This window comes from Mustela nivalis (genome assembly GCF_964662115.1).
Source record: "Mustela nivalis genome assembly, chromosome: 1".
Lineage (NCBI taxonomy): Eukaryota > Metazoa > Chordata > Mammalia > Carnivora > Mustelidae > Mustela > Mustela nivalis.
This window is the reverse complement of record NC_139020.1, coordinates 104,617,424-104,624,600: the sequence shown is the minus strand read 5'-3', so window position 1 is coordinate 104,624,600 and position 7,177 is coordinate 104,617,424. Positions and strand designations below refer to the sequence as shown.

The 7,177-nt window shown below is 51.9% G+C and overlaps 1 long non-coding RNA gene across 1 annotated transcript; it reads left to right on the top strand.

Annotated features, from left to right (window-relative positions):
- Positions 1-698: 698 nt before the first annotated feature.
- On the top strand, positions 699-6,891 carry LOC309845551. Its single transcript, XR_014301339.1, has 2 exons — positions 699-872; positions 6,486-6,891. It is a non-coding gene; the product is annotated as an uncharacterized lncRNA (long non-coding RNA).
- The last annotated feature ends 286 nt before the right edge of the window (positions 6,892-7,177 follow it).

Sequence of the window (7,177 nt, the reverse complement as noted above, 5' to 3'; positions counted from 1 at the left end):
GGAGAATGACTATCACCATGCAGCCCGTCACTGTCCTAGCTGGAGAAACCTCCTTCCATGAGCCGTCCCAGGGCCTTCCCCAGCTACCCTGAGATGTCTAGGGGGCAGAGCATAAGTGATGAGACTCTAGGTGGGTTCATACTTAATCCTCTGATCACGAAGTGCCTCAGTTCCAGTCCTGGAAGCTCCATGAGAACAAATGAAGTCACAATCTGGTGCCTGAAGACATTGTTCTGACAGCAGGCCATCCTCCCAGCCGGAGACAGGGTATGTGTGGGCACACAGGGCTGCAGTAAAGGGCGACCATGAGACAGAGGGCCAGACTGCACCTTAGCCTCCAGGCTCTTCTAACTCCAGATCTGTTCTCAAGCCCAAGAGATCTCTTCCAACATCCTTCAAGGCTCAAGAGCACAGAAGGGACCTTGGAGCTCATCTCATGCAACTCTCCCATTGTAGAGCTAGAAAGCATGAGGCCCAGAGAGAACTGTTTGCCCCACAGCCCCCTCTACCCTGGGGTGCTGGTTGGCACTGGGTAGTATTTTGGCAGGCGTCCTGACAACAACACCTCTCAGCCGAAGCTCTGCTCGTTGCAAGGCGGATCTGTGAGGCCGGCCCTCCTGTTTGCTCAGCAGCTGTGCCAGGCGAGGCCTCACCCTGGACAAACACAGCCTGCCGGGCAGCAGGCACCAAGATCCTTTGTTCTTGGGCCTGATAGCAGGGCCAGCAGGTAACAGAGGGCCCGTCACCGGATGTTGGCACCATGGTTCCCACGGGAATGCTTCCTGATCAAGAGGCCGACAAGCTGAAGGGCACCCAGGTACTGGCTCCAACAGCCTGGGGCAGGAAGGCGACCACCTGGCAAGAGAGCAGACGTGAGTGGGGAGCAGGTGGAGGCATGGGGACCAAAAGCCAGGTCAGATAAGGAAAGCTGAGACACCTCTATCTCTTTGGGGCTAGGCGGGCAAGAGGTCCTAACCTACCTTCAGGCTGAGAAGGTGCCAAGGAACCCAGGGATTGGCTCAGCCTCTGACCTTTGATTTGGAATAAAGGAAAAATGTCCAGAGTGAGGTCCAAGTCCCTCTCTCTAGCCCACCATCCTTTGTCCATCTGAAACTAGGAGGAAGCTTCATGTCGAAGCAAGAGCTTGCTGAGACCCAAGTACAAACCCTGGCACGGTCATTCACCAGCTGGGGGATAGGAAGCTAAAACTTCTTGAGCCCAGGTATCCATGGGAATGAAGGTAGGATGGTGATCACACTTCCCTAGCAGGCCTATTGTGGTAGTCTGGCCACGGGGCAGGAGCGCAGCAGGTGCCGGTTAAATAGTCCTGATGATAATTAATACCAGTCCCCATAACCTCTCTGGCAATGCTGACAACTAGAGGAATGACTATTAATTGAATTGGGGCTTAAAGCCCCCTGCCGCTGTGACCAACTTCAGATTCTCTTTTAAAAAGATAATAAATAGGGATACCTGGGTGGCTCCGTAAGTTCAGCTCAGGTCATGATCCCAGGACTCAGCTCCTTGATCAGCGGGGAGCCTGCTTCTCCCTCTGCCTGCCACTCCCCCTGCTTGTGTGATTTCTTTCTCTCTAACCAATAAATAAATAAGTAAATAATCTTTTTAAAAAGAAGGATAATAAATATACGTCCCTGTAGGTCTGTAGGTTGGGGATTGTTGCAAGAAAATTGAAACTGGGAGAAGAGGGCTTGGAGGCAGTAAATGATGGTGAGAGTGATCTGATGAGTGCTTTGGGGGTTCTGATTGAGGACCCCGGGGTGGCAAGGAGACCAGTGAGGAGACCACAGGTGAGCACTGATGATGGCCAGGCTGGCCAGTGGTCTGAGCAGCAGTGTGGGTGGTCATTTACAGAAAGAAAAGTGAGGACTTAGGAGCCATTTGGTTGGGGAGGGGCTAGGGGTTGAGGACTGAGGGTGTCATTTTGGACTGATAACTTAGGAAGCTGGTTAGACATCCACACATGCACATCAAGGAGACAGCTGGCTTCACCACTCCCATGTCCTCCACTGACACCCCCCCCCACCCGCCCTTGCTATCTACACAGCCTCAACTCTGGTCTCTCTCTGTCCCTTGGAGCATGACCTCGGGACCTTTGCACTGGCTGTTCCTTCTCCTTCTGCCTGGATACTCTTTTTCCAGTTCTTACAGAGCTGCATTCTCTCAGAATTTAGGTCTTTGCTTAGAGGTCACCCCCTCCCTGTCCACTTTGATTCCCTCCCTCATCCTCCACACCAACACTGTCTAGCCCGTGGCACCGTCTCTTTTCCCTATACTACTGAGCACTAACTGAGATTATATTATTTTGTCATTTGTTTACATGTGTATCAGCTGTCTCCCTTTCTAGAATGTAAGCTTTCTGAGAACAGAGGCTGGCCTTATTTACCAACAAATCCCTGGCGTAAGGCCCAGTGTCCTGCAGGAAGTGGCCTCTCAGTAACAGTTTACAAATCAAGTCAGTAAGTATGGCCAACAGATGGTATTCATGCTGCCTCTTCTTCTCCCCAAGACTTTGGTGGACATTGCTCATGGCTTCTGCACTCTTTCTTCAACATGGTGCTGTAGGCAGCCCTTGTCAGTCAGAGTTGGCACCTGAAGTCAAACCCATCTGCCATCCCTGTGGTGGACAAAGGTCCCCTTCTTACTACTGGTGTGGTTTTGTGTGAATCTTTTCTTTCCTTTTTTTCTTTTAAAGATCTATTTATTTAGGGGTGCCTGGGTGGCTCAGTGAGTTAAGCCTCTGCTTTTGGTTCAGGTCATGATCTCAGTGTCCTGGGATCAAGCCCCACATCGGGCTCTCTGCTCAGCAGGGAGCCTGCTTTCCCCTCACTCTCTCTCTCTGCCTGCCTCTCTGTCTACTTGAGATCTCTCTCTCTCTATCAAGTAAATAAATAAAACCTCTTTAAAATTTATTTATTTATTTATTTTTAGAGAGAGAGAGAGAGAGCATAAGCGGGAGGGGCAGAGGGAGAGGGAGAGAGAGAATCCCAAACAGACTCTGTGCTGACCCCGGAGCCCAACGTGGGGCTCCATCTCACAGCCCTGAGATCATGACCTGAGCAGAAAGCAAGAGTTGGACACTTAACCAACTGTGCCACCCAGGCGCCCCCTCCCCCCCGCCCCCATGTGTCTTTTAAAGTTCCTTGGGCCTCAGTCTCCTTCTCTCCTCCAAGGTGTAGGAGTCTTCCCATCGCTCCTAACTGCGGAGGGCCTCCAGGTGGGAGCCTGCTGCCACAAGGCAGACAGGTGGCTCACTTTACCATCTTTCCCCAGAGTCACTCTGCACTTCCTCTCTGTTGCCCTCGGTTTTCTCACCAGCCCCAGACGAGACGAGGCTAGAAGGGACCTTTGATACATGACCCAACCAAAACCCTCATTTTCAGGTGAGGTCCTAAAGACAGGGACGGTCCATGGAGCCAGAAATCCAACAAAAAACGAGTTGCCCCCACCCAGGGCTCTGGCAGCAGCCATCCCTTCCCTGGATCTCCGGCAGGGCCTGGGCACTTGCCACCAGTCCCCTCCTCCTCCTCATCATCGCGGGGAGGGGTGGGGTGGCCTGCGCTTCCTCGAACTCAGGCATATTCCGAAGCCCCAGGAGGCACCAGGCCAGGCTTCCCTTCAGGCCCTGGCAGTTGGTGGAAGAAGGATGGCCTGTGGATTCCTGGCTCCTTCCCCAACTTCCGAGCTGCCCGTTCCAGAAAGAGGGGAGAGAGGTGCAGCCCTCTTCCTCCATAGTTGCTTTTGGAAGTTGCCTCAAGTTGTTTGGACCAGGGCGAGGCTCTTAGGGGTTTCAAAGCCAATTAATGGCCTGTTGGCAGCTTCTCACCTTCATCCTCTTCTGATCCAAGCTGGATCACCCCCTCCACTCTCCTGAAGCCTTTCCACAGTCTCTCTGACAAGAGCTGGGTTCTGGCTTCCCTTGAGGAAGGGTGGAGGAAGAAATGGTTGAGTATTGACTAAACCTCTCTGTGATCTTAAGTGGAGGAGCTTCAAATGTCTCCCAGAGCGGGGAACGCTTCGGTTCCTTTGAGCTTGCCTGTGCAGAGCCCTTGTTTGCAAACTGTCTTTTCTTGGGGAGCTGCCGTACTTCCTTTTCTAGGAGCTATTTGGGGAAACTCTAATGTTTGCAGGAACAGAGAGCTAGCTCCCTGCTCAGGAGGACAATGAGGACCCAGAGGAATCCAAAAGTGCTAATTAAGGACCAATACCCATAGACATCTGGGGAAAGTTTAAAAAAAAAAAATGGAAAAAGCTGGGGCTTTCATGTTTAATGAGGAAGGAGGGAATAGCAGGATCGAAGGGAAATTTGGGGAGACAGATTTCAACATGATATTGGACATTTCAGCCCACTTATTGAATAGTTCCTGGGTGCTGTGGGGCATGGGCAGAGACAGGCACCAGCCCACTCTGCCCAGGGGAGGAGTCACAGACACCTTCCCGAGGTGGCAGATGCTCAGCAGACACCAGGCTAAGGCCCCGAGAATAAGAGGAGGCTGCCAGGGGAGGATGACAGATGGGAAAGACCAGGCAGTGGGACTTCGAGGGCCCAGACATACATGGAATCACCTGGGGAGTTTTTTGAAAGGAAGGGTGGCTAACCCCAGAAAGACTGGTTTGGGGGCAGGCCCTGGGCCTTGATGTCAAGTGGGTCTAATGTTGGGGGGCAGGTAGGGAGATCATAAGATACAATTATAAGATCATAAGATACTGGGGGCACAGTCCAGGAGTCTTTGGTCCCTGTCAGCGGCAGCCACATGGCTCTGTGAAGGAGTTTGGGATTCAGATAAGGGAGATGGGAAGTCCCCCATGGGTTTTAATCTCCCTGCAGAGGATTAAGTTGGTCCCATTTGCTTTATAAAACTATGTCATTTAGTTTAGCTTTCCCCCGCTTCCCTCCCCCAAACTCAGCTGATGGGAAAGGTTCCCTACTGAGGCCCACTCAGGACCACTGGGGTCAGTGAGACCTGCTGGGGCCTCTCCCTTCCTCTGTCAGGCCCAGCCTTGGTCTCGGCAGTGTGGGTCCTCTGTACCCATGTCAGGTGGTGAAGGGTCATCGAGAGGCCCAGCCCCTTCTCCCCACTTGTCTTCTGTCCCCAGCAGCTACCCAAGTACTTGCTCTGGTCAGTTCCTCCTGGGCTTCTTTCTCAGCCCAGCCAGACAAGGTGCTTGATCTGCCCCAGGGTTCCAGCCGGCACAGTACAAGTAAGGCAACGTCTCCTCTCAGTTTTCCAAAGCTATCACTCTAGGGGCTGGAAGCCCTCACAGCTTTTTCCTTCTCAGAATGCGTTCTGTCAGGCCTTCCCAGGTCTCTGCTGATTTCCACAAAGCCTTCATTGGGATGCCCCTCATGCTCCCAGCTGGATGGAGAGAGCAGGGAGAGAAAGCTGGGCTTCAGAGTCTGTGGGACTTGGATTAGAAACCTCTCAGGAGCTCTGTGGCCTCAGGCAGATCACTTCACCCCCTGTTCCTGTTTCCTACTTGTTAAACAGCAACACCAACTTTACGGGACTTCTGAGCATTAAATGGGAGAAGTATGTAAAAGTTTGAATGGAGTACCTAGTACATAGTACGTCTTCAATAAATGCTAGTGTCATTTACTACTACTACTACTACTATTACTAGTGAGGGTGGGTAATAATTCCTCCTCCTATGGGGGTATAGCCATGAGCCAGATAGGTACAGTCCTAGCCTTCATGGAGCTTCCTGTCCAAGAAGGGTTCAGGGTTCAATGTTAAAAAGCACACTGGTGAGGCCAGCAAGGCCATGCTCAGGAGATGCTATGGACACTGAAATGATGAGACTGACTTACCCAGGTCAGGGAAGGGGGGAGAGGTAGGGGGGCCAGAAGAGGCAGAAAGAATAACTCCAGGGTGCGGTACCAAATGAGACACATTCCCCCGTAGCTTCTCACACAGTTGCAGAACCCTGAGAGTATTGTGAACTACTTCTAAATGTCATGACCCCCGCCTTGAGCCACAGGCCTCCATTGGTCTCATACTACATGGCGTCCCCGGGGGATAGCATCTGTGCCTGTGGCTCTTGCCCATGCCTTGGACCCATTCCCTGGCTTCTGGACATCTCCGTTTGGGTGTCAAGTCCACCATGTCCTCAAATCCAATACATCCAAAGTTATACTCATCTCCCTTGGCCGCCTGCCACACTGCTTCCTTCTGGGTCTATCTCAAGGAAGAATAGGCGATTCCATCTTCCAGGTGCCCATACCAGAAGTCAGAGTGTCCGTGTAGACACCTGTCCTTCCTTCACACATCCCATTCATTATCAGTCATGACAGGTTGTAGCTACTTAGAATTTCTTTTCCTGCTCTGTAGTGGTTCGTGTCCTCACAGCCATCTTAGCTACGGCCTTGGTATAAGTGAGTCCTTCCTCGCCTGCCTGTTTGGTTGCAGTGACCTAATAATTGGTCCCCAAACTTATTTTTTTTAAGATTTTATTTATTTATTTATCAGGGAGAGAAAGAGAGAGTGCGCACAAATGGCGAGCAGCAGGAAGAGGGAGAAGTAGTCTCCCTGAGAAGCAAGGAGTCTGCTGCAGGACTCCATCTCAGGACCCTGGGATCATGACCTGAGCCGAAGGCAGACACTTAACCCACTGAGCCACCCAGATGCCCCTGGCCCCCAAACTTGACTATGATGTTATTCTGACAAATTACCATTTGTGTTCAAGCCAGGTGCCCCCACGAGCCACCTACCCGCGGTATAGAGATTCTGAATGTGGCTCTGAAATCAAGCAGGTGGGGTTCAAGTCCTGTCACTCACTAGCAGTGTGACCTTGAGCTCTCCTGGACCCTCCCAGGCCGGCAGTGTCTGACATTTCACAGTAGGTCTTCAATAAACATCTGTTTAGTGTTGATGACGTTCAGAGTCTTCAGATAAAACCACCTGTCATTCTTGCCAAGGGGATGGTCCTTATAAAACCTGGCTGGCCTGTGGTTGTTAGAGCTGCCAGAGTCTTCCCTCCCACAAGAGCAGTCCTGCTCCCCAGCTCAGAATCGGCCTTTTTAGGAATTGCTCAGGCTTCCCTGCTCTGGCCCCGCATGTCTGTTATTTCTGTCTTTTCAAGATCAGCCCAATCTCCCCACTTTGGGGAATTGCTTCTCCCCCAGTCCAGTGATGTGATTCCAGTGAGTCCTCCGGTCAGT